The sequence below is a fragment of the Grus americana genome, chromosome 1 (genome assembly GCF_028858705.1).
Source record: "Grus americana isolate bGruAme1 chromosome 1, bGruAme1.mat, whole genome shotgun sequence".
NCBI lineage: Eukaryota > Metazoa > Chordata > Aves > Gruiformes > Gruidae > Grus > Grus americana.
The window spans coordinates 24,127,717-24,153,728 of record NC_072852.1 but is presented as its reverse complement, the minus strand read 5'-3'; the positions used below and the strand labels follow the sequence as shown (position 1 = coordinate 24,153,728).

General features: G+C 37.5%; 1 long non-coding RNA gene across 1 annotated transcript in view; it reads left to right on the top strand.

Moving 5' to 3' along the window:
• Positions 1 to 955: 955 nt before the first annotated feature.
• LOC129206885 (uncharacterized) overlaps positions 956 to 26,012 on the top strand; it is a 173,452-nt gene continuing 148,395 nt past the window's right edge. The window contains exon 1 of the long non-coding RNA XR_008577310.1: positions 956 to 1,247. This is a non-coding gene — a long non-coding RNA (uncharacterized LOC129206885). The remainder of the gene's footprint in view (positions 1,248 to 26,012) is intronic.

The window sequence follows — 26,012 nt, the reverse complement described above, 5'->3', positions numbered from 1 at the left end:
AAATAAACTATATTATTAAGATTTTATCTTAATGAGCCGGAGACTAGAGGAAATAGCGACAATACAAATTTCCCCTTCATAGAATCATAGAATCATAGAATCGTTTGGGTTGGAAGTTCCAACCCCCCTGCTGTGGGCAGGGACACCCTCCACTAGACCATGTTGCCCAAAGCCTCATCCAACCTGGTCTTAAACACTGCCAGGGATGGGGCATCCACAGCCTCTCTGGGCAACTTGTTCCAGTGCCTCACCACCCTCACAGTAAAGAATTTCTTTCTAACATTTAATCTAAATTGACCCTCCTTCAGCTTGCCCCTTGTCCTGTCACTACACTCCCTGATAAACAGTCCCTCACCATCTTTCCTGTAGGCCCCTTCAGGTACTGGTAAGCCACAATTAGATCTCCCTGGAGCCTTCTCTTCTCCAGGCTGAACAACCCCAACTCTCTCAGCCTGTCCTCATAGGAGAGGTGCTCCAGCCCTCTGATCAGCTTCGTGGCCCTCCTCTGGACTCTCTCCAACAGCTCCATGTCTCTCCTGTACTGGGGCCCCCAGAGCTGGACGCAGTACTCCAGGTGGGGTCTCACAAGAGCAGAGTAGAGGGGCAGGATCACCTCCCTCGACCTGCTGGTCACACCTCTTTTGATGCAGCCCAGGACACGGTTGGCTTTCTGGGCTGCAAGCACACACTGCCGGCTCATGTTGAGCTTCTCATCAATCAATACCCCTGTGGTGGGTTGACCCTGGCTGAAGGCCAGGTGCCCACCAGAGCTGCTCTCTCACTCCCCTCATTCACTATACAGGGGAGAAAAGGCATAACGAAATGCTTGCAGGTCGAGATAAGGACAGGGAGAGATCACTCACTAATTATCGTCACGAGCAAAACAGACCAAACTTAGAGAGGGAATTAATCTAATTTATTACTAGGCAAAACAGAGTAGAGGAATGAGAAATGAAATCAACTCTTAAAACACTTCCCCCCACCCCTCCCATCTTCCCGGGCTCAACTTCACTCCCGGCTTCAACCTCCCCCCCCTCAGTGGCACAGGGGGACGGGGAATGGGGGTTACGGTCAGTTCATCTCACGGTGTTTCTGCCGCTTCTTCATCCTCAGGGGGAGGACTCCTCTCATCCTTCCCCTGCTCCAGCATGGAGTCCCTCTCACGGGGTGCAGACCTTCAGGAGCAAACTGCTCCAGCGTGGGGTCCCCCACGGGGTCACAAGTCCTGCCAGCAAACCTGCCCTGGCGTGGGCTCCCCTCTTCACGGGTCCACCGGTCCGGCCAGGAACTTGCTCCAGCGTGGGCTTCCCACGGGCCGCAGCCTCCTTCAGGTGCCTCCACCTGCTCCGGCGTGGGGTCCTCCACGGGCTACAGGTGGAATCTCTACACCCCCTCATCCTTCCTCCATGGGCTGCAGGGGGACAGCCTGCTTCACCATGGTCTTCACCATGGGCTGCAGGGGGATCTCCGCTCCGGCGCCTGGAGCTCCTCCTCCCCCTCCAGCTGCACTGACCTTGGTGTCTGCAGAGTTTCTTACATCTTCTCACTCCTCTCTCCGGCTGCAAAAGCTCTCTCTCTCTAAGTGTTTTTCTTCTTCTTAAATATGTTATCACAGAGGCGCTGATTGGCTTGGCCTTGGCCAGCGGCGGGCCCGTCTTGGAGCCGGCTGGCATTGGCTCTATCAGACACAGGGGGAGCTTCTAGCAGCTTCTCACAGAAGCCACCCCTGTAGCCCCCCCGCTACCAAAACCTTGCCACGCAAACCCAACACAACCCCCAAGTCCTTCTCCTCAGGGCTGCTTTCAATCCATTCCTCGCCCAGCCTATAGTCGTGCTTGGGATTGAGCTGACCCACGTGCAGGACCTTGCACTTGGCCTTGTTAAACTTCATGAGGTTCACACGGGCCCACCTCTCCAGCCTGTCAAGGTCCCTCTGGATGGCGATCTTGTGCTGATCTTGTGGTTTTGAACTGATTTGGGAAATGAGATTTCAGTTTCCTTTCAGAGTTAGGTCCCTAGTAGCAAATGGCAGAAGCCTAAGTTTTCCTTCTGCCTTTGACAGTTTGCCTTGGATCAGATACAGACAGGATCCTCAGAGTAATAAAAGCGAGCAAGGCATCAGCTGATGAGATGTCATTTTATATTGCTATCATTGTTCTAATATCATTTGTATTGTCACTAGCACTTTATGTGACAACAGCTGACATGCTTAGGTCCTAGTTTTCCCTACTAGTTAAAGCATATGTATCAGTACAACAGTAACGTTAATGGGATAGCTCAGAAAATATAGTTACACTTCTCCTAAATTACTACATTAAGTCAGCATCTTCTGGAAGAAGCAGGCATTGACTGTCATGGAAAACAGCATCCCAGTGCAAGAACTGAGGATGTTTCTGAAAGTAACCAGGAGAAGGAGATAAGGACATAGGGTTAATATGTTCGTTGTCTTTGATAGGGTTAATATTTGTTCTCTGTATAAAAGTTTTGAGCAAAAATGTTTCTAGAGGTAGGTTTTCTGAGCATTGAACTACTTTTTGGCTTTAAGGGATGGAATTTATTGATATTATTTTTACAGAAAATTCAAAGCTGAAGGAAATCAAAACCTTTATTAGTTTTTTTTAACAGAGACAAGAATTTAGTAAAGCAGATACAAAGACAAAACTTGAGTATATTATTTTAATATAGGAAAAAATACACGTTCTCAACACTGTATAGCTGAGTAACTACCATCAATATATTGGCCTGGGAAGTGGAATGTCCAGACACAATGCTCTGCTTTAAAGAGTTGTATTTTCATCTAAGAAATGCTGATTCTGGCAAAGGAGAGACCTATACTAGGGTCTTTTACAGCATAGACTAGTGCTCAATCACAGCCTAGAAGAAATTTGTAGTCTTCTTTACTGTTTCTCCCTGAAATCTTGTCAATGGTTCTTATAGAAGAATGTTCCAAAAGCCTTGACAAAACACATTTTCAAGTGATGAGACAACAGAATATAAATGGCAGTGATAGTCATAAAGAAGCAAAGCTCATTCAGCTATATCTTTAGAAGGGGAAAATGAAACTTTTGATTAGACAACTGACCTTGTTTTACAACAGTATTACTATACATATTTTTACTGAACTCTTATATTATGAGTAGATCAGAGAATAACTGAGCTTATTCTTTTATATTAAGTATATGCTAAATACTGCTTACTCTTTTACATTGCAAAATGCAGGTGCAATTACCATTTCAGAACATATAATAATGTGTGCCCAATTTATAATGACAGTCACATAAAAAACATAATTGCTTAATAGTTATAAGAGAAACTTTTTTGTTTTACTTTTTAAAAAGTATACTTAGACTTAACTCTTAGACAGAGATTAACTTAATCTTGTTTATAGACTAGTAAACTACACTTTAAGCTCTTGCAATGAATCATAAAGCTCTTTAAATCACGGGTGCTGCCTAGCTGTGCCGCTACTGTCTACGTAGGGCAACAGAGTACTGATATGTCGCCTGTTCTGGACATCACCAGTAGTCCTACCTTTACTGAATGAGGGGATGTCTTCATTGCCCTTCTCTAAAACGGTTGAGTAACCATGGACTGCTGCCTGCGACAGGTACATAATGCACAGAGCTGACCTGTAAACTAAAGGTCAGGGTTGACAATTCGAGAGCACACCACCTCAGTAAGAACTAAGCTTTTGCTTTGCTGTTGCAATTATGCTTTCTTTTGCTGGGAGACATCCCAGAGCAGTAGCCAGTGCAATTTTAAAGAGAGCACATACAAGATATGTATAGCACTCTGCTTGAAAGAAGACCGTCCAGATTTCCTTTCAACCTGTATTATTCTATGATTATATGATCTATGACATGTAATTCCAAACAGTTTATTTTTATGTATCTTGAGCAGAGTTAGAAATACACACATCATTTCACTGTATTGGCTAATATATGTCCTCAGCCTAGATTTTCCAAAGCTGTTCAATGGTCTATACTAGCTTTTTTTTATTTGTGGTTTGAACATGTAAGCACATCAAAGCCAGGCAATATAGGAATTCCTGTGACATTTTGCAAGTATAAATAATTCAGAACAGTTGCCTTTATTTTTGTTTTCAAGTGACTTACACTTAAGGCAGGTCAGTCTCTTAGTATATAATTTTCATTGTTACTGGCCTTCATCATGTTTTGTCTCAATCTTGTTACTCATTTATTGATTCCACATCTTTCCAAGCGAGGATAAGGCCACGAAACTGATACTTTTTAGGAGGTGAAAGTAATTCCTTAATACTATTAAAGCCTCAAACCAAGTTAGTTTTTCTTGCTTGCCTTGCTAAGCCATTTTTCAACAGTTTTGACAGTTTCTTTATCCAGTGAATAAATAGGATTTTTTTCATTCTATTTTCTTCCTCTGTATTCTGCAGAGTCTTTAACAAAGGTGAGTAAAAGCAGCACACATTTTGTCTGGACTTCTGCATCACCACAGTGGTGGAGTGGATTTGTAATGATCTATAATTACACGCCCCTGCATGACAGTGAAGTTTTCTATTTTCTTTTCAGTCACATTTGTCAGGAACTGAGAGTTCAAAAGCAAACTTCTAGTCTCTGCTCACTTGAACTCTGACATAAGGCCGCGTGCTGCTTTATGCCAGCAGATTTTACTAGCGATGGTCAAGCACAGAAACTGAGATAAGATTATATCAGCTGGATACGTCTAAGACCCCAGTACAGCTAGACAGGAAAAAATTTTCTTATCCCCCCCCAAAAAAATATGTTCAGAGTTGCGAAAGAAATTCCATTATCCTTATAGGTGAAGCAAAAGCTCATGGAAGCATGGCCCAAAGCACACAGGGGAATTCCTTCTCTAGTGTTGCCAGTACTTACCATGACAGAACTGCAGACTGTAGACTAGAATCTGTACCTCTAGCAATGCAGGATCATTGTTCTTATGTCCACGGCTTTCTGCACCTCTTTATCTAAAACCAAAATAATTTCCTTGATTTTTTTTATGGCACCCGATATGTTCTCTCAAGAAAACCTTTTGTTTAAATGTTCTGATATTTTCCAATTTAGAAAAAAACAAACCAATTTTAATACCACAAGGTGGAAAAAATATCCATTATAATGATTCACAGCTGCATACCTGTGAAATTATCTAAATGTGCATATACATAGGAGATTTGCACAAGGTATATATGTCATGGTTTAACCTCAGCTGGTAACTAAGCACCACACAGCCTCTCCCTGCCCTGCCCCTGGTGGGATGGGGGAGAGAATCAGAGGAGTAAAAGTGAGAAAAATTCGTGGGTTGAGACAAAGACAGTTTAATAAGTAAAGCAAAAGCTGTGTGCACAAGCAAAGCAAAACAAGGAATTCATTCATCGCTTCCCATGGGCAGGCAGGCGTTCAGCCATCTCCAGGAAAGCAGGGCTCCATCATGTTTAACAGTGACTTGGGAAGACAAACGCCATCAATCCGAACATCACTCTCTTGCTTCTTCTTCCCCCTTGTTTATCTGCTGAGCATGATGCCATATGGTATGGAATATCCCTTTGGTCAGTTGGGGTCAGCTGTCCCGGCTGTGTCCCCTCCCAACTCCTTGTGCACCCCCAGCCTCCTCACTGGTGGGGTGGGGTGAGAGGCAGAAAAGGCCTTGGCTCTGTGTAAGCACTGCTCAGCAGTAATGAAAACATCCGTGGGTTATCAGCACTGTTTTCAGCACAAATCCGAAACATAGCCCCATACCAGCTACCATGGAGAAAATTAACTTTACCCCAACCAAAGAAACCCAGCCCAGCACAATATATCAGAAGACAGGGAGACAATTTTCAATCAACAAAGAGATTTTTGAATTTGCAAAGCAAGTTGTGTGTTTTTTCCTCTGGGTAAACAGGGAAAACATCTCAGAGTAGATGAAGATGCTGAGCATAAATATCAGAAACGCATCAAAGGAAGAAGGTTTGGGTAATGTCTTATAACAAAATCTCTAGGGATAAGGAATTCTCTGTTTTCCTGTAATATTTGCCACCTAAGCAAAACAAGCACCAATTTTATCATATTAAAAGAAATATCTTTCATCATATTAAAGACCTGTGAGCTTGCACATTTGTGGCTTCTTTTTATTTATTGCACAGTAAGCAATCAAAGAGTGGCTTGGACTTTCTTAAGCTTTTAGTTTCTCACTAAGATGTAAATAAATGGCTTCTTTTAAAGTAAGGAAAGCAGATCAATGCTCACATGTAGTTTGTATACCAGCACTTGTTTATGCAGACAAATGAAATATCTTAAATGACAGTAAGAATACCTTATATCAGTATGTAAACATACATCAAAAACTTACAGGACCTGTTATCTAATCTGATCAAGGCAACTGAAAAAATGAAACTATTTGTTTTTGACACTAAACGATCACCAAGAATACAAGTGCTGAGTAAGTGTGTATGTGATGCCCCGATGACATGGGCTTTGCTGCCTCTTACTTAGTTAATCAGTATATTGTCATATTTTAGAAAATTCTATGCATTTTTATCGTGAGCCAGTGCTTGGACTTTGAATTTTCAATGTGTGTTAACTAGGATTGTAACCACTTTGTGCTCACACATCGTGAAGTCTGAAATAACTGAAATCAGTAAGCAAAGAAAAACAAGGAAATGTCCAGACTTTTCTCATTTTCTTTTTCTCTAGAGTGCATTTAAAGATTATCTGTTCCTCTCTGTTTCCACTCAAAAGCTTATCTGTATTTCTTGTTTGACTGTTTACACATCTTCCTTTCTATCTCTTTTTACTTTGAGCTATTATAAATGTTAGCACACAATCATTTACTGTGTCAATAACTTTGACCAGTCCCTACTCCTCCTTAGACTCACTTGTCCTTCCTTTTCTCTGTGTGAACTGAAAGTTCACATTCTGCCTTTCAGATTGGCATTTACCTAATTTTCTGTCCTTCTCACTTCTGCCTTTCCCAGCTAACACAATTTATCAAGATCAAGAAATAGCACAATTACCGTAAATACTAATAAAATTACGAATTCAACTTCTTCCTTATATTTCTATGTTCCTGCTCAGATCATAAAGTCTTGTAGGTAGGCATTTCACATCCTAACATCCCTGTAAAGACTGCAAAGCCCTTAGCACACTGTGGTATTTGAGATTGGCGGATGTTCTGTTCATTTTCAACCTGCAGCTGTGCTTAAGAGATTGTGCTTGAGTTTTGTTTTGGTTTAGAATTTTGCTTTTTTACTGCAGAGGCACAAGCAGAATAAATATATAGGTTAGATTTGTTAGATGAGGAGGACAAAAGAGACATTGGAGAGATGCATTTTGTGAAATGGGTATTGATTTGCTAATAACCTGTTTTAATTGCATGGTAGAAGGAAAAGGAACACAGTTATTGTTCTGTGGGCAAAGAAATGCCTTTTTATGTTTGGAAACAATTTCTAACACAGAAAAAAAATATATAAAATTTTATGAGCATCTCTTCAAGGGATTTAAATGCAAATTAACTCTGATGTATTATACATATGTTTCATGCCACATAACAAAACCTACTATTAGAGAAAAATAAAATGCACTAAAAAGAGCTGCTTCAGCCTTCAAAACCTAGCTAATCAGGTATCACAGCAGTGGAGATTAATCAAAGATTCTTTAATTGCTAGTTAACTGGACTTTATGTTGTGAAATATATTGTATTACTCAGTCGTAGTAAGCTGACTGAGAAAAAAAGACCACTGTGGTTTAACAGGATACAGATTTTTTTAATGAGGCTGAAATGAGATGTAAAAAAAAAAAAAAAAAAAATCTGTGGGCTGTGGTTTCAATAAGAGGCAACTTACCTCACTTCTTTCTTTTCTTTTCTCTTGTTATCTGGAAAGTTCACACCAGCAGGGTTGCCGTGTGGGTACAGAACAAGATAATTGGTCTAAAATAAGGTGGTTCAGTGGTTCTTAAAAGCCGCTCTGCAGCCAAAGACACCATACTGCCAGCAAACATTAGCATGTGTTTCAGAGCTAAACAGAGATTACAGCTCTGTGAATTAGAACTGGCTGACTCAGTTCTGGCATAAGTGCTAGAAAGCTAAGCAGGGCATTTTCTGCAGCAGTTCTTTTGGGTATGATACGGTGTCTTTTTTGATATTACTCTTTATTTTCTGTTTTGGTGTGTTTGGAGGGAGCTGGATCACTGTCCTTCCTCTGTTACATGATGTTGCTCGCTGTGAGACTGGAAGGACACAAAGCCAAATTCAGAGGTGAAATATGGTTAAATTGCATGTATAAATGCACCTTGCTGAATTTTGGCCTTCCTTATAATACCTGTGGGCTGTGGGCACAGCAAGGTATCAAAGGGTGTTTTGTGGTATCATTTCTTTTCTCCTTTCCCATTTAATTGGAAACCAAAAGCCTAATTTATAGTCAATGTGCACTACCACTAATGCTCTATAATTCATGCAAAATTAACTTCTGCTACGACAATTTCTTTGAAAGCTATCTTGCAATAATTGTTCAAATTACATATGTGTAGGAGTAATGTAGAAATGTTACTATTATGTTTTAATTACTTAATATAAGGAAGGTAGCAAACCTACAGTCAATTGCATATATTTTGTGACTCTTACTGTAATTTTTACTGTAAACTGCACACACAAGGAGTGGAACATGTAGGTCACATCGCAGTGATGTGCATCACTCAGGTATCACTTCTTTGGAGAGCATCTATTTCCTTCCCATCTAAGTGCTGTCGCCTGTCAAGTTTCTTTAAATATTCCTCACTCCAAACTCTTTCTAATGATAAGATCTACAGCACTGTTTTTGCCTTTTAAAAAACATTTTGTACTAAAAATAAAGTCAATTGTTTTTCTTCATAGTTTACCAAATTCTTGAGTTTATCCATGTTACGCTTTTGGAGCTCAGGCATGTACTAGTGTACAACAGCTATGCTTTAAAGGTACAAAATTCATGCCTGTATCAACATTTCCCATTGGCTAAGTGACTTGATTACAGAATATGAATTTTACTGAGGAACAAGAAACTGAAATCATTGCCAGGTTAATTATTTAAGAGCCTCAATCTCATTTACGAATGTGTGCATGGAAATGTGAAGAGCTTATACAAACTATGAATGTAGTAATAAGCAGGTCCAGAAGGCATTCAGCTTATACTGGAGAACCAAGAAGGTGAGCATGGGAGAGTCTTAAACAGAAAAGGTTCTGGCTGGAGCTTCTAATAGGGTTGTGCTGAAGAAGCAGATGGGAAAGAGATAATCTGGATTTTTTACGTTATAGCTGCTTAAATAAATCAAGAATCAAGTTAGTAAATATTCACCTGTTAACTTTTTGTACAAAATTGTTAAAAGCCAGCATTATCTTTCTAGAATTGGAAGGACTGTGTACATACAGCTGGATCCAGCAAGTAACTGCTCTCAATTACTAAGGAAAGCAATAGAAATTTATACTGCTTTATATTTCCCAGGATGAATGTGGAAGTATCTTTGAACTTTCTACTAGAAGAATCAAACGGAGGCACAACAACGTCCCCAATAAGAACTGAGTCCACTGTGGACTCATACAGAGTTACCTGGCTACACTCAACCCAAATTAAAATGCAGAAATTAAGGTAACTAAGTAGCACTTAGAAACATTGCCTTTGCCAATATATTGTTCATCCACAGATTTCTATTTATATTTTACATCCTATTTATATTAAGTCTCATTCCAGTTAAATGATTGTCAGACATAGATTAAAAGTAAATAGCTTATGGCTCAAACACCCCAGAGAAGCTGTTTTCAAAATTCTCATGCAGACCTTTTTCTCCCTTTTCAGTTTCTTAATCTTTTTTTCTAATCAAATTGACCAGTCCACAAACAATCAGTTATCAATATGTGGAAGTATCATAGAAAGCTAATATTTATTACTAGATTCTTGCTAATTCAAGTTTTTGGTATGCTCTTTCAGCAATTATTAGATATCACTAAAAGATTAATTCATGTATAAAATAGTCAAAGTTGCTTCCCAAGTCCCCCCAGTCAGTTTTTAAGCATCCTTCAAACTTAGGAGGAATCTTCCTTTCCCCAGCTGGAGTCTAGGAAGTTTTTAAAAACAATCGAATCCTACTAGGATAGTAAATGAGCATTCTCACTTTTCACTTGTTCTCAACCAAGTGTCTTTAAGAGCTGGACTGCTGCTAGCAGATAATACAGTGGCTCCTGAATGCTTGTTTAATTTCTTCTTTCTCACGTTTCAGTATTTTAAGTTCTACATCTTCACTTTTACTTTTGTGTAAAATAGCATTGGTGCTGTATCCCCACAGATGGAATGAATTCTCTTTTCTGTTTTGATTTAAACTAATTAATACTTGGGGCTCTAATTTTTTTGTAATTAAAGTCTTATTCACACTGCATAACACAGTGAGAATTTTTGTAAATACACCAATGCATTGGCTGAGTACTTTAAATATTTTCTGTAGAAATAAAGCAAAGCCCACTAGCTGATCCAATGCACTTTGTCTGATGGAAAAGGCAATTTTCAGTTTATAAAGACAAATTAAAATACTAAAGCTATTTCAGAAAGTAGATTTCAGCTTGAAAGTTTTCTTTTATGAGGGTTCAGAATAAAATATGAAAATTTTGGAAAGGTCTATAAAATGACATTCAGAAGGAACAGATTTTGCTTTATAATATGTTTTAAGACAAAGTGCCTGGATCTTATTTAATGAGATTTTGATTATTTTACTTTTAAACCAAATATATCATAACATTCCGTAGTGTTTAAGTTTTAGCAAATCAATATTTTAATGTGGAAAAGTCTTTCATCACAGAATTTATGGATAGCTAACTGCAAAATGCTTTTATTGTGTTTGAGGAAAATTGTTTCCTACATGGGGACAACCTCCCCCTCCTCCCCAGCAGTTTCAAAAGTACATGGCAGGAAAGTTCTGGGTGGTTTTGTATTATTGTTTTTCTCCTAACTTTGTGTTTATTGCTGAGATTTTTTATTTTTATTTTGTACTTTTTTTCTTTTTTTTTTTTTTTTACTTATGGTAACTACTCTCTTATAACTCAAGCTGAAGCTTTCAAGGGAGAAGTTCTAGGAGAAAGACTAGTGTGTGGGCTGAGAAATGAAGTCAGAGAGGTAATTGCTTTCAGGCAAGCAGCTCAGATCCTAAGATTACTGCACAGTTTACAATGAAAAAATAAACAGATTTTTATAACTTAAAGGAAATACACTTGTAGTGCTGTAATGCACCGCGTGGAAGCAAGAAATGTAGCATGAATAGTGACATGGCAGTCTCATTTAAGTTCCTGCATAATGGTGACTAGGTACAAAGCTGAAATCACATCTATACTATTTTCTTCATCAGCTCTGAATCAAGATCATTCTGCACTGCTAGATTTCAGTTTATCTTTTGACTTGAACAATGAACTGTTACTTTGATTTTGTACCTTTTTTTTTTTTAATCTTTTTGTTTGGGGAGAAAGAAAGACAGAATGAAGCAAATAATAAGTTTATTTGCTTTTCACATTGTTTATTTTGGGGAATTGCACTTTGAAAGCTGTTTCTGAAAATCCGTTGGAATGGGTCATGTCCTTCATTTTCACTTCTAAATCCCCTCCCCATAATTTCCAGACTAGTAAACTCCTTCCCAGCTGTAAAACCCGTAGTTAGGAAGTCCAGCATTTCCGATCACAAAGCCTGTGATCAGTAGAGTGTCCCAGAGAGAAGCGCAGACGAGCTGTACGGCCGTGTCATTAGCCAGCCACGCTGGTGAGACCGCAGTCTGCTGCCTCTGCCAGCCGGTCTCAGCGCACGGCTTGGCTGCTGGTCTATTACCTTCCCAGTGGCTCCTTAAGTGTTTCCTTCCCATGCTTTATTCATAGGATCCTTTCAGTTCTCATGTCTGTTTTTATGCCAGAGCTTTATCTTTAACCCCTATCACTCTCCACTCTTTTATAGTCTCCTGTGCAAGAGTCCCTGTGTACATTTCCCCCCCTATATTTTCTGACTCTATTTAGCATTCTCTAGAACCCTCAGTCTAGCTTTCCTTCCAATTATTATTATTTTTTTTAATCTCTTTGTCTGGATCAGCCTCTTGCCATTTTTTCTAGGTCTTCCCCCCGTAAGAAGCTGTGCATGTTTTCCCTCTCCTTTTCCTAAGCTCCCTCTTCTCCCTGCCCTGGAAAAACTCTTCATTTCTCTTGCTTCTTCTTACCTCCTTCTTTTCTTTTCAGGATCTGTCGTGGGCTCTGCAAGGTCTTCGTTTCCCCTATTCCACTATTCTTTCTACACAGGCAGAGAGTTATTTCGGATACCCATGTCTTAAATTTCATCGCGAGAATGATGGGCCATTAGAAAGCTCTGTGATCTACAGGCAATTACAAATATCCTTGCTAGGGTGTTAAATCCTTAACAACCATGTCCATTACTTTTCCCCCTCTGATTTTCTCCTATGGTAATGCAAGACTATCCATCACTTATGTCTCCATTGCTTTTGTGTTCCTTCACTGATCATTAAATACCTTGCTCTGCCAAACATTGTCATTATTCTATTTTTTCCGTCCTTCACCCTTTTCTTCCCCATGTTTTCTTCAAAACTTTCTTTAAGTTGATGATGTTTCTCCATTGTAACAGTGACGGTGCAGTTAGCATGGAGAATGCAGATACAGTTGTCTACAACGAAATATTTATGCATCACACTGATGTTAGTGTAATGCTGTGCCAACATAGCAGCATCCCACTTGACTTTGTTCTGCATTTGTGCTGTTGAGCACAACTTCACTTACGTGAAAACATCGATTTTATGCTCAGTTTCAGAATTTTTCTTTGAAAGCTTTCATACATGATTAGTCCTTGCACTGTTTCTGGAGGTACAGGAGCTCCACATTTCTTGGCCAGGGAATATCAGCTGCCTCCAGAACAGAGGGAGTATGTTTGACGGAGGAATCCTGCAACAGTTCATGTCATAGCATGACGCTGTGACACATAGGCAACTCTGAGTGAGCTTGTTTACATACTAGAAGTACAGCACAGCTACTCTTGGCTATCACAGCTCCCTGTTAAGAATAAATACATAACTTCTCATCATCTCGTGTTTTTTCCCAATGTATGTAACGTGAACAAAAATCATCTCATTTAATTGTGCAATTCAATGAGGAGGACTCATTAAAGCTTTCTGTACTTTGGTTACATATCTGAGTAAGAATTTCAGGCATCACTGTCGCAACTCCAGTATTGCCTACACTCATGTCTGTAGTTTGGGGTCTTTTGCTTTCAGCGCTCTATCCCATGACTGAGAGATCAACCATCACATGATTTTCTCTGTGATCTATCTTGATCATTGTCATAGAGCACCCATTGATCCATGTGGAGGTTTTCTATCACTTTCTATTACTTTCCAAGTAATCTGTCAAGAATTCTGCCGTATTATCCAGAGTAGTTTATATCCACCTAATTGCAAAATATTTAATTTTTATTTCTGCAGTATGGCTTCATAACTTTTTGAAATAATGGCAAATTGTTGCAATGTAGTTTCTCTACTGACATCCATAATGACCTGATAAAAACCCCACCACACAGATGACATATTTTGACTACCTAATATTAAAGCCAAAGCACAGTCTAATCTAATTTAAATAAACTTTCAAATTTATTCTATTTCTTTCTTATCACCACAGTTCTTTTGTAATAAAATTATGTTGTCATTGATACTCTGATTGCATTATGGTTAGATTTTTCTCCAAGTATTCCTGCAAACTTCTACAGGCAATAGGAGAATGGGGAAGGAAAAAAAAAAAAAAAAAAAAAAGACCTTCTGAAAGCACTTAAAAAAACCACAACAAACCTCTTCAGCTGTTAAACCACCATTACCAAATGTTCTGTCATTAAGAAATTGTCTAAATCCCTGTTTCTCTCCATGAGAACAGGAGCTATAAGCACAATGTCTGCTAGAAAAGCAAGATGTGGGTGTTTTGGTGGGCTGTGTATGTGGGAGTTACTTATCCAGTAGTTTTGTGGTTTTTAGAACACTATTTTAAGGTTGAAAAGTTCACCCAACATATGTTTAGCAAATTGAAATATAGGCATCACATTTTCTCCAACTTTCTTACTTTTACTACAGAAGCTTTCAAAGTATAAAAGCTTCAAATAACTTTTTTCCTCTTTGCAACATTCCTGCAACATGGGAGATGAATACACTTTCTGCCCCACGAGTTTGCTTACATTTTAAATATTCCCATCTGTCACACTGATGCATTTTTTCTGAAGGTTAGCTTCTTCATTTTCTTTCTGTCTTTCATACGCCTCCTCTATCTTAAATAGGAAAATATTGAATTGTTTTCTTTTGAAAATCCTGCTTTAGGTATTCCTGCTGTTCTATTGCTGAATTATAGATAGTTTATGGATTTTTTTCAGCATCACCACAGGCTGTGATCTTGTTTCATCTCACAAGCTAAATGGCATAGAGATTTATTATATTATTTACTAAGTGCTCAAAATGTTCTCACTTGTTCATATGCAGTATTTGCGTGGTGAGGCACTGGAACAGGTTGCCCAGAGAGGTTGTGGATGCCCCATCCCTGGAAGTGTTCAAGGCCAGGTTGGATGGGGCTTTGGGCAACGTGGTCTAGTGGAGGGTGTCCCTGCCCATGGAAGAGGGGTTGGAACTAGATGACCTTTGAGGTCCCTTCCTGCCCAAACCATTCTATGATTCTACCTCAAAGGACAATGTGTATATAACATTCACTGGAAGCTGATCTCACATTCAAAACTAGTTTAGTGCTAGTGAAAAATTAACATATTTGATTTATATAGGTAATTCAGAAGTATAGTTTACAATGAACTCAATTTTAGCTGTCTTTTTGTTCGTCCATCCAGATTCTGTATGACTGCCTTTTTTAGATGAAAAATATAATTGAGATTTTCAGTACCTAGGCAACTACAGATGTCCTAGCACTTTAGAGGAACAGGATTATTTACCCTACTTTAATGGACATATCAATTTGCCTGTTTGAATAGACTTTTTAATACTGTTTATGACTCCTTCATTTTCATGCTATTATTAACGGCTGCTTAGCGTATTGCTATGCTTTGAATATTGTCAGCTTTGAATGACAGATCATAATTTTAAAACAAATGAAGTAATTCTAAAAATAAGGGTATTTTCATTAAACCTCATGCATTTGAAATAGAAAGGGTTTAAATAGTATGTTTTTTAGTCTTAAGCATGGCCTTTGCATTATTATTTAGTTCTTTTATGGTGTCATCTTCTTGTGAAATTGTATGTTTTATTTACTCAAGGCCTTATAGCAGCTTTCAATAACACTTCCTTATTTAAGAGAAAAATCCAATAGTCGTCTTGTAGATGAGTCTCCTTTTCAAAATGCTATTACTCAGTTTAGCTATCAAAATCCCTTTGAAAATCTAATATAAATTCTCATGAAGAATAACCTTGGACAATATTTTCTGAAATTATGCCACAGTAAGCTATGTGATTGAATAGTTTGTATATTAAAAAAGTTATGTGTTGATAACATTTGCCTGAGGTTGTAAGATTTTGCATATGTTAACAAGCCTCTGTTGTGAATCCCTGTCTAATAATAACAGTCTTTGACACTTGTCGAGTCTTGTTCTACAATGCTTGCTATGTATGCTAACATTATAGTGGAATTTGCATGATTCTTTAATATTGCTATGCATATTTGTTAGGTGAGAGACTTTGCAGATATGATAAATTGGCAACAACAGTGACTTGAAATTGCTTGCTTTTGTTTATAAAATGTTTATGACAACAATATTTTTACTGGGATGCAGAAAAATTATTTATGTAATGATCATAATTCCAATTTGATCTATATATGAACATTATTTGCCTTCATTTTACTGGAGAACATTTTGCATGCATTATATTTCTAGTGTCATATTAATTTGAACAGAAGTATGACACTGATGTCTAGGATTTTGGCCATCTTTTGTATAAAGATGCTCTGAGACCATGCACAAGACAGACTGAGACCTAGAGCTATAGTTTCTGTCACACAAATATTCTCAGTCATCCAGTCTGACTTTTTCAGGTAACAGTAATCTCATGAATCCAGATTGACACAACATGCTAATAGCTTTTTGAGCTGATCACTGTGACAGGTTTCCTAGTTTTGGTATGAACATTGTGAAGCAACCTCAGGCTTTTATTAAGATCCTTCTGCCTCTTGTGAAGCCACAGGCTTTTAATGATGAGACTAGACAAAGTTGTTGTGAGAGTTTTGACATAATTTGGGGAGTCCTGTGACTGATTTATCTTCAGAAGTACTTTATTTGAGCTGCATTTGTAAGCCATCATAACCATATTAGAGTTTATGTATTTTGTCTATTATGTTTCCACTTTCACAAGATAATGATACTCTTTTTTTTTTTTTTGCAAATATTACATTTAGAGATGCTATTAGACTCATGATCATTTAAATTGATTGTTTAAAGTAGTTCACTCAAAATAAGTTACGTATTTCTGATTCCATGTGTAGTGAGCAGGAGATATTTCTAATAGCATAGAGGTGACTTTGTAGCTCTGTATTGGACATTACAAATTAAGATCAGAAAAAAAAAAAAAAAGCCAGAGAATATTTCTGTGGGTTTGTGGTGAAAGCTGCTTGTTCAACAAGCAAGGCAATTTAACCAAAGAGGATCTTATTTTTAAGAATCATATTACGGCACTTTAGCTTCACAAGGTAAAGTCCATTCCCATTAGTTATGTTTCTCTGTGGCAGAGAATATTTATCTTTCCTGATCAAACAATAGAAACAGTGAGTGACTTTTACAAGCATCATTGCCCAGGGCCATGCTGGGCTCACTGATGACATCATAGGCTTCCCATTACGTTTCCAAAACACAAAGGAGGCATTCCATGAGCTTCAATCTATGCTTCACAAATATGTTTTAGCTTAGCATCACTATGATAATTTTAAAAACAAATTTTCTACCACTGACTGAAGAGCTCTTGGTCAATAGGGATTAAATAAAATTTGACAGAACAGCTAAAAAAATAAGAGAGCTTTTTTACTTATCAACTACTTATCATGGGTGCTGTAGGGCTGAGAGAAGACTTAGTAAGAATACTGAACTTGACAGCCACGATGGGCAGAACAGAATGAACAGATATTTAAAACAAGGGGGGTTTTTTGTTGTTGTTGTTGTTGTTGTTTTTTTTTTAAATTGACATGTTATACTGTTTTTCATTGTCAGTTTCTATCACCAGCAGTCAGGTAATGAGCCAGATGAAGTAAATGAAATGTCTGACACTGACTTAGCTTGTTTTGAGTAAGATCTTTATATTTGCTGGTGAAAAACATTTTATGCCAATCTAGGGGAGTATCTTGAGAGTCAAGATTCATCCTAAAATAGTTATCCAGAGGGGAAAGTGCTATATTTTTTTCTAGCTTACAGCACCTCATGCCTAAAGCCAGAGAGCAGCTCCTACCAGGATAATGCAAGAAACTAGGTTCTGAAGTTTTCTATAGGAAAAAACCAAAACCAAAACCTTATGAAAGACAATTGAGTGCTTCCCAACAAGTCACTTCTTTTTTGGTGGTCATTAACAGGGCCTCTCCTTTTAAAAAAAGAGACACAAAGGAAGAGCTATCTTCTGTGTGGTTAAAGTATTGGATTCTGCAGAGCAGTGGGGATAAGTGGAATGCTTGCACTATATCTTCAGAAATATTGACTTTTTTATGTGACTGCAATTAAGCCTGAAAGACAACAGAAAGTTGAAAAATGGCAGCATTTGGTCCTTATGCCAGTCACAGAGTTTCATTGCCTTAAGACCAGAAAGTAGAAGCAAGATGTTGCTATTCCTGAGTAATTTCCCTAATCATAAAGTCTTAGAGTTATGTTCCTCTTATTTTCTATCCTAATGGCCCTATGGCTCTTGTTCGCACAGCTGCAGCATTATGTTAATTTCCTGTAGGAGGCAGAAAGAGGAATACACAGAATTATGAACTCTTCTTTACGTTACATGCAAAAGCATCTCATTTGTTTCGTGATCCTTATCAACTGTCATTAAATTATTGTACAACAGAAAATGTAAATATCCAACATCAGAAATATAGAGAGACATTTTGGTTTCAAGGTAATCTCATTTCTCCCACTAGGTCATCAAAGCTGTTTCTGTGTCCTATTCTTCTGACCATGCTGACCTGCATCCTCTTTCTCTCAGCAGTAACGAGAGCTGGGAATATAAAGATCTTTCTGCCCCAGTTGGTATACATCACAGGTTGATGCTTGTAGTGGTCATCCCTTCTTTGCTCTAGTTTACATCTCTCTATGTTGTGATTGTTTTTGGAAAGCCAACTTTTGATGTATCTCTGAGGAGGAGGTAACAGTAGCTTGCAGTGCTTACTGTCAGGAAGGTAAGTACCATAGTAAATCATAAATGATGTGCTTTATTAATTATAGTGCCACTATGCTTGAATATCTGGCATTATTTAAACAACAAATATTGAAAAAAAGGGCCATGATCAGGCAAAAAACCCTCTTGCTATTAGTATCTGGGAATAGTGTGTAGTAGAAAGTGGAGTAAATGTTCTGGCAACCTTGAAGACATGGGATATTAGAGAAGGGAGTGCAAGTAGGGACTCAGAGATAAATATGTATAATACAAACAAGTTCTTTTCCTGTTTTTTTTTTTTTTTTTACCCACTGTGCCTGTTAAATTATAGCACAACATATTTGGATTTGTTCAGCTCTACATACTTTAATATTTAGAAGATGCATAGTGTTTTTAGAACATGCATACTGTTAAAGCAATAAAAGATTAATTTGAGAAGAGAATTTTAATATTAAACAAAGACATAAAATATTATTGCTTTTATTATGCTTGTCAGTATTTACTTCTGAGATAGCATTTAAAGACTCAAGTAAATAACAAAACAAAATTCAAATAAAAATTTTAGAAATAAAATGTTATGCATTCTATTAATACATGTCAAATTCAACTCTTACTGTGAAGTTGCTCATAATATTTTTGGAATTTTAAAGGGAAATAATGGCGTGAGTTTCATTTGCAAGCACATTGGAATAATTTTCATACAAGATAACAATATCCTGTTCAACTTTTAGAAAACAGTCTACTTGCCACCTGAGAAGTGGACTCGGGTTTTTTGCATAAGCAATATTTAGAAGCTTCCTACATACGGAGTTGACAGTGACTTAATAAATGCGTGGTCATGTTTTTAAGACTAATTCATTATGAATAATCAGGGATAAATAACCCTGACATCTCCAGTTTTAAGGAACTAGATCGTGGGAAATGTCTTACACAACAAAAAGGATATGATAAATAAAACATTATGAAGTTTAGCCGAATTGCACAATACATAGAATAACTGCAGACGCAGGGTGAAGCAGGTGTTAAAAAAGCATCACACAATCTTTGTTTTGTTTCAGTGCAGAAGAGGAAAGATTTTAAAATCTTCTTATGAGAAGGGAGAAGACTTTCCCACTCAAGTCCAATACAGAGAGATCTTCAGCTGGTCCAATTCATTTGCCAGTTCAAGCTTAATTTTTCTACTACAGTCCAAAGCAGTTCCTGAAAGGACTGCAACTTTATCATTCCTTTCAAATTGAAAATGCTTATTAAAAAGTAAAGAGTGGAAAGAGTATATATGGTTATATTTATAATAAACCCCTTTTTAAAAATGGGTGTGATAGTCCCTTTTCTGCAGTCACTGGGCACTTTGCCTGACTGCCATGACTTTTCAAACATGATGGAGGGTGGCTGAGTCACTACGTCAGCAAATTCCCTCAGGACCTTGGAATGCATCTTTTCAGTCCAATGGACTTACATATGTTCAGGTTCCTCAGGCGGTCTCAAACCTGATATTTTCTTAGGATGGGAGGAACTTCAATCCCCCAGTCCCTGCCTTGAAGTTCTGGGGCTTGAGAGATGTGGGAAGAGTGATTACAACTGAAAAAAACAAACAAACAAACAAACAAACAAAATTGAGTACCTCAGCCTTCTCTATGTTGGTTGTCACTAGTTCTCCTGTCTTATTTATTGGAGGGGGCATTTTAATCTTACTTTTGATCAAAGTACCTGTAGAAGCCCTTCTTATTATTCTTCACATCCCTTGCTAAATTCAGCTCCAACTGTGCCTTAGCTTTTCTGATCCAATTCCTACACATCTGGGCAACATATCTATATTCCTCCCAGGACACATATCCCTGATTCTGCTGCCTATGCATTTACTTCTTACACTTTAGTTTGACCAGGAGGTCCTTATTCAGCCATCCTGGTCTCTTACCATCTTTGTCTGATTTTTGACACATGGGAATCAAGAGCTCCTACACGCTAGGAAAAATGTCCTTAAAGAGCTGCCAGCTCTACTCAACTCCATTATCCTTGAGTGCAGTTTCCAAGAGGGTTCCATCAACTAATTTCTTAAACAACTGAAAGTTCAAACTCCTAAAATTTAGGGTCTTGACTCTTCTCTTCACCTGACTCATATCCCTCAACATTGTGAATTCCACCAGGGCATGATCAGTGCAGCCCAGGCTGCCACCAATCTTGACCTCTAATTCCTTCATCTGTGCTGGTGACCAACAAAGTCTAGTAACGCTTCTCCTCTGGGTGGGCTGTCTATCACCTGGATTAAGCAGTTATCCTTGATGCAATCCAAGAATCTCTTGTGCTGCTTAGGGTTTGCTGTGCTGCTTTTCCAGCAGATGTCAGGGTGGCGGAAGTCCCCTAGCAAGATCAGGGCTTGCAAGCATGATGCTTCCCATAGCTGAAGTAAGAACGCTTTGTCAACAGGCTCCCTTTGATCAGGCAGCCTGTACTAAACACCTACTACAAGGTTTCCTTTGTCAGCTTGGCCTCTAATTTTTTACCCATAGCTCTCAAACCTGTTCATTGCCTCCCTACTGTAGCTTCTCTACTAGGTGATATTACTGTCCTGAATAACTCCCAAACCTCACATACCACAGCCTCACAATAAATTATATATAATGTTTTTAATCCTTTATATGCCACTATAAAGTATTGTGCATCAGTAATAAGCAAAATTTCAATGTTACCAACTATTCATAAATATTCTGAATACACCAAGAATCAAAAATAACTCAACTCTCAAAAATTTTAGCTCCACAGAATTCTGCAAATGTAACAAATTGAAATATGCTATTCCAGACTAAACCCCAGACTACCTTCAGTCATATCAAATTAAAGATTTGTCTACATAGTATACAGACGAGTTTTGGAGCTTTAATTAATTTTACAAGAGATTTCTCTCCTGAATTCTGACTGTGTTGTTTAGTAACACACAGATATTCTCCATTCATGTTTGTCAGTTTTGGTACCCTCTCAGAGATGTGATGAGGATAACTCACTGAAAAAATGTAAATTCTCTGAAGGTTTCTAGTTGAAGACATTTCATTACTTTTCCCGTGTTTTTCCATGACATCATGAATAAGCATGTAGAATTAAAAAAAAAATTTTGTAGAAGAGTCATAGGTCTAAATCTTAAAGCAGGTGTTGGTGAGATGATTTAGAAGAAATCACATCAACTGAACTTTTGCATTAATAGAGGTTTCTGGATGTTTGCTGTAAAATTGGACTTCCAAAATTATCATTAAAATATACCACTGTGGCCAAAGAAAAAATAAGTGCTTTTACTTTTTATCAGACATATGTTGGTGACAAAAACATTAATGTAACATGTTAAAAAGTAGCTACCGCCTCACAGAACATAAAATAATGCAGAACAACTTTTGTATTAGTTTGGAGATTTCTCAGAGGGAAAAACTCTGGAGTCCTTGCGAAGTCAGAATGCACAAACTTTATAGGATTATTTGTTCTAATTGGAGAAGAAAACTAAGGATGATGTTTCACAGCCACGCCAGCAAACATGGTGCTTTATTAAGATCTTAATTCCTCGTATTCTGCCTCCAGTAGCGTTTTTAGCTCTTGCTGTAACTTCTGTACAGACCAGAGTGCTCAGAGCCCATTATTGTCTATCAGCCAGGTCTGCCTTCAAGGCACAGGCAAATAAACTGCAGCATTTGCACTCATGTAGCATTAGCTGGGCAGCTCCCAGAATTTATAACTACTCCTGCCTGCCCCAGGGCAACTGAGGACAGGGGAGCTGGATGGAATGAATTGTAGGAAAGAAAGAAGAAAGAAACCTCCGTTCAGAGCCTCTGTTGCCTCTGCACCTTCCTCATGTCCTATATCTGTGCTGACACCTTCCAGTCCTCCCACATCCTACTCCCATTTGTCTGTCCCAAAGTCATCAGGACCAGGATATAGGAAATGAGCTTTCCTCAATGGAGTTCATCCGTGAAGGGCTGCTTCTCTCTCCTGTGATGTATAACCACAGTGAAACAGGGATCTTGGCCTTCCCTATGCTCAAACTATGACAGAATTTAGACAGGCTTCTCATGAGCTTAGTTATAAGAAATAAAGTCCAGTTTTTAGGTAGTCCATGGTCAGCGTAGTTAAGCTGAATGAGAACTTATTAAAATCTTGCTGGAAAAGACAATATATAAGTAGTTCAAATTCGTGCAGCACACAGACAACAGTAATGCAAAAGGCTATCTAACAAATCAGTATTTTGTAATTAAAATATGGACAGTTGTATAATATCAGTGCCTGATGTCCTTGCTGAGATTTTAGACACAAATAGTTCTTGCATGAAAGAAAACACAAACAAAATGGAAAAGGACATGGAGATGATTTTGCTTCTGACCTCAATTTTACACAGAAGAATAAAGGTATATGGAAGCAGTCTTCCAGATCTCATTCAGTGCCTGATCTATGAGATTATGCTTCCTCTTAATCTGGCTATCAGAATTTTTTTCCTACTATTACTTTTAACATGACCTCTAAGGTTCTATCAAGCACATACTGAAATTTATTTTCATCATTACAACATAATATGGTACAGAGAAGAACATTTTGATGAACTGTGGATAATCCTTCTCTGTTCTTCTAAAAGAATGTGGTAGTCTGCTTCATTTAATACACTCTGCTTTTCCATAACAGTCTTTTTAAGGGATGTAATTAAGATTAGTGACTAGCTTTTCCTGAGGAAGAAAAAGTAAACTGCACATACATTTACAGAAAGAGGCAACAAAAAAGGGTTTTATTGCCTGGTCTTTTTCTAATTGTGACATTTTATGGGATTTTATGTGTTAATATATTGTGTACTTTCTCTTTCTTCAACGTGAACTGCTTTAGCATCCTGCCTCAGCAATGGCTGTTATGGAAAATGGTAGCATAAGTGAAAAATACAATAAGTACTACTTCTTTTGTTCTGAAACAAAGATAAAGATATAAGTAAAATAAAAAAATCCCTTGGGTCCACCCTAAAGATTTCTTTTTCATATGTACCTCAAATCTAGAGATTTTACTACATATATAAACAACAGTCTCATGAATAAGAAGCTTTTTAAAGAGTTCAGTTCCAGGTGAGTCATAGCTCTGAATCATACAAAACTATAGTATCAAATAGCTTTCCTCCTACAGCATACATTGGAAAATAAAAAGGAAGAAAGAAAGAAAATCAGCCTTCTCATTTTACTGCATTTGCATATGAGGAAAACATTAATATCCTATTATAGTCTTCCTCCCTGTGAGTCTGTAGAAATCCCATAAATTAGATTACGGCCTTTAATCTATGTTAGCAGAAGGCCTAAGGAAAACAGATAAAGGAGGAATCCTTGAAGAAAATTTTGGTTTCTGTCCTCAGTATTTAAGGGAAATGTTCCCCAAACAGCTGTTAGCTAGGAGGAAAACCAAAGATCAAAAGGAAACCCAAAGATGGAACTTATGAAGCTGATTAACTGTCATTTGATAGTCACAGGGATTCTGTGACATCTAAACATCTCAGATGGGTTTAAAAAAACCCACACAGGCCACATGAAAAAAGCTCTCAGTTCTGACAGGAAATACAAGAATAAGATATGCAAATATTTCAATTCTGCCTCCATTTCTTAGTGCACAATTATTAACACTCTGTGTTCAGCCTGTGTCACAGGATCATTCTTGAACACCTATTATGCTCACACCTATTATCTTTTAAAATTTTAAAAATTGTTAAGTAATATGTACACTAGAATTTTATTTTTGTTAAATAAGGACACTACTTATGTCAAAAAAAGGGAACGATGATTGTATATAAAGAGAAGATAAGGACAAAAAGTTTAAAGTATGAATTGTCTTGTCAAATACTCTGTGAACAGATCTTTTAAAAAATAATTGAGATATTGTCTAATACATTGTTGTTTTCCTAAAGGCATAGCTTTCAGGACAAGAAAACCATCTTTCGTTCTCTGAGCAGGTCTATGTAATATGAGTAAAAAAGAGATAATATCCTTGGGAACTGAGTTAGGGGTTAAAAATTTTTAAAAATTTACCTTCTAAAATGAAGACCAATTTTCTAACCCTTTAAACTTTCCAATAACAGAACCATCATTTTCTATTTGTAATCTAGCATTCCTCATTATGGAATAGTTATTTTCAGCAGAGAGTATGATTTTGAGACCATTTTTGGTCGCTTGAACTAATATTAATATGGTTTGTTCTCAATATTTTCATTAGTGTTACTCTAAATAAGGGCTAACATGTATAATGCTCTAGTATTAAAAGCTGAATGAGCTGATACAAGACAATGTGTTGATATTTCTGACCTACGGATTTCCTCCTCCTTGAACTGGTACAGGAATTAACGTGGCAGTATGGTGAACAAGCTGTAGGAATTGAGTAAAAGTTAGGATTTTTTTTTATATATTTATATATATATATTTTTTAAATCATAGTATTTTTACCCAGAAAAATTTTTCTGAACGAGGTCCTTGGATGACTGCCTGAGGACCTGTGTTGGCAGCAACCAAGGAGCAGTGCTTCCACTCATTTTTCATAGTCTTGGTTGCCTGCTTAAAGGGACTCTGAAACTTTGGCTCGGGGTTGCAGTTGCAGTTTAACATTACGTATTCCCTAGTATAACTGCAAGCTGCTGCTGAAAGTAGGATCTGGGTCTAGACATATGACACAGACCGTTGTCTATTACACTAAATGTATCAAATTCTGCTTTTTGCCCAGAACTCCCTATATACATCTGTGATGCTGTATGGAGTTAAAACCTGCAGTCCAGTTTCTTTGACCTCGAATTTTTAAGAGAACTTTGAGAAAATTTATCCAATAAATTACTTCAGTACAACCAATTAAACACTTTTCTAGATTGAGAAGTTAAGTCACAAGAGTTATTATATAGCATTAAAATATAATTTTATATATTATTTGATGTTCTACTGTATACAGTTTTTGTATATTAATTAACATAAGTTAATTTGTTATTTTATGTCAAATCACATAATTGTATGTTATTCCATATTTTAGAACATTTTTTATTAAATACATATTCTAACAGATTATATATTATACATTAGGTCTGGGTACCTCTTCTGTTTTATGAAGATCCAGGAGGTAGGAAACAAGGATCTAGACTGTCCATTCTTTTCTGAAATTACTACAATCTGTAAATATCTTCCTGATGTAAATATACTAAGTATTTAACCAAGTATTTTACTTTCAATCTCTTCTGCTCGTTATGGAACAAGACAGTCACCTTCACCTCAGAATGACAAGGAATGACAGATAAACCATTTTGAAACACGAACAAGGCATTTTCTGTACTCACAAATTTAGCCTCAAACTGTCTAGTCTTCCTTTTTCGGTATATTAGATTACATGATGATATCTATTTTGCTGTCCACTGTCTCCCTAAAGAATGTTATGCTTTATTGGTTTTCAAATATGCTATTTCCTTCTACTGACTACTTGTATCTGAGTTTATTTTTTCTCAGACACATTAGGTTGCATTTTTAAAGGTTGAGTGAATTTCTGTCGGTTACCTGCAGACATTTTAGAATTAAAATTCTCTTGTCACTTTCTGGTTTTGGTTTGTTTTTTTTTTTTTCTTTATCCTCACTGATGTCTGTAATGCCTCCCATTTTTGTACTGGTTTAGAATGTAACTTGTTTGTATTTAGCT